General features: G+C 36.0%; 1 non-coding gene across 1 annotated transcript; it reads left to right on the top strand.

Moving 5' to 3' along the window:
* Positions 1-876: 876 nt before the first annotated feature.
* TRNAL-CAA (transfer RNA leucine (anticodon CAA)) lies at positions 877-960 on the top strand. Its single transcript has one exon. It is a non-coding gene; the product is annotated as a tRNA-Leu (tRNA).
* The last annotated feature ends 1,155 nt before the right edge of the window (positions 961-2,115 follow it).

The raw sequence follows: 2,115 nt of genomic DNA, 5'->3' as shown, positions 1-2,115 counted from the left end.
CAATAGTGGAGCTATGTGGTAGCGGGGGTGCAAACTCTGAAGATTTTCTTTAAAGGCCTTAGATGAGGAAAATTAGCTTTCCCCATCATCTTTAATTTTTGGTGTTCCACGTCCTTTGGTTTGTTCTTTCTCTAGCCCCGCCATTCTCTTTGCACTTGGGCCACACTCACTTAAAATCTTTCGAGAATGCATATCCATTACAAACCGAGAAGTTTGTAAATTTTTGCTAAGATCCGTATTCTTTATGATTTCCTTTTTCCACTCATTTTTCATTTGAATGTGATATATTGTCCTTCGGCTTATGCTGTTGGATCAAGCAAAAAATAAACTAACTTGATTTCATGCTTGCGCCACATACTAGATCCATTAACCCACCATGCCTTCTTGGTGGTGGTGGGGGCCAAGGATCAATCTGCCATTAACCCACCGTGAGTGTTGCAAGGCAGGCCCGTTGTTTTCGACTTTGGGGAGTGGAGTGGGCGATCAATCAGTGCTCATGATCGAAACAATTTTTCTTTTTGCGGGTCACGTTATCTTTTTTTTTTTTTGCGGGTCACGTTATCAAAACATGATGTGATGCGCAGTCGGCCGTTTGAAGGTTTCTTTTCTCTTGTTTAATTTTTTTCAAACTTTTCTCTTGTTTAATTATATGGTAAATAAACTCGCATAACAGGTGAAAGGTACACGTTTCGCGATCGCACTTTGAGCTGCTCGGGGAAGCAGGTCGATCGGTAAAGAAAAGCAGACAGTGAGAGGGGTGACTAGGATACGATTTATTCCTTTGCGCAGTGGCGTCTCCTTTCTGTTCCCCGAGAATATAAACAAAACAGTAGTTACATTAGTTAAGTATGATTAAGGATTACATAGAACAAATCAGTCAGGATGGCCGAGTGGTCTAAGGCGCCAGACTCAAGTTCTGGTCCTCTTACGAGGGCGTGGGTTCAAACCCCACTTCTGACATATTTTCTTTTTTTAACTTTCTATATATCGATTTTTAGTTATTTTTTATTTTCGGCCTTTGCTTTTATGTTCTGTCCTTAATTTTTTTCCTTCTTTGATATGTTTGCTACAACAACATCAATCACATCCAACATCTGCGGTTGCGGCACTAAAACATGGACCGATGTGTAAAAAAATAATGGAGTAAGAGGATAATCCAATTCTGACATATTTTTTCTTTTAACTTTCTATATATCGATTTTTAGTTATTTTTTATTTTCGGCCTTTGCTTTTATGTTTTGTCCTCAAATTTTTTCCTTCTTTGATATGTTTGCTACAACAACATCAATCACATCCAACATCTGCGGTTGCGGCACTAAAACAGGGACCGATGAGTAAAAAAATAATGGAGTAAGAGGATAATCCAATTCTGACATATTTTTTCTTTTAACTTCTATATATCGATTTTTAGTTATTTTTTATTTTCGGCCTTTGCTTTTATGTTCTATCCTCAAATTTTTTCCTTCTTTGATATGTTTGCTACAACAACATCAATCACATCCAACATCTGCGGTTGCGGCACTAAAACATACACCGATGTGTAAAAAAACAATGGAGTAAGAGGATAATCCAATTCTGACATATTTTCTTCTTTTAACTTTCTATATATCGATTTTTAGTTATTTTTTCTTTTCGGCCTTAGCTTTTATGTTCTGTCCTCAAATTTTTTCCTTCTTTGATATGTTTGCTACAACAACATCAATCACATCCAACATCTGCGGTTGCGGCACTAAAACATGGACCGATGTGTAAAAAAATAATGGAGTAAGAGGATAATCCAATTCTGACATATTTTTTCTTTTAACTTTCTATACATTGATTTTTAGTTATTTTTTATTTTCGGCCTTTGCTTTTATGTTCTGTCCTCAAATTTTTTCCTTCTTTGATATGTTTGCTACAACAACATCAATCACATCCAACATCTGCGGCTGCGGCACTAAAACATGGACCGATGTGTAAAAAAATAATGGAGTAAGAGGATAATCCAATTCTGACATATTTTTTCTTTTAACTTTCTATATATCGATTTTTAGTTATTTTTTATTTTCGGCCTTTGCTTTTATGTTCTGTCCTCAAATTTTTTCCTTCTTTGATATGTTTGCTACAACAACATCA

The sequence above is a fragment of the Triticum aestivum genome, chromosome 7D (assembly GCF_018294505.1).
Source record: "Triticum aestivum cultivar Chinese Spring chromosome 7D, IWGSC CS RefSeq v2.1, whole genome shotgun sequence".
NCBI lineage: Eukaryota > Viridiplantae > Streptophyta > Magnoliopsida > Poales > Poaceae > Triticum > Triticum aestivum.
Note: the sequence above shows the minus strand (reverse complement) of the source record. Positions and strands in the feature narration are given on the sequence as shown.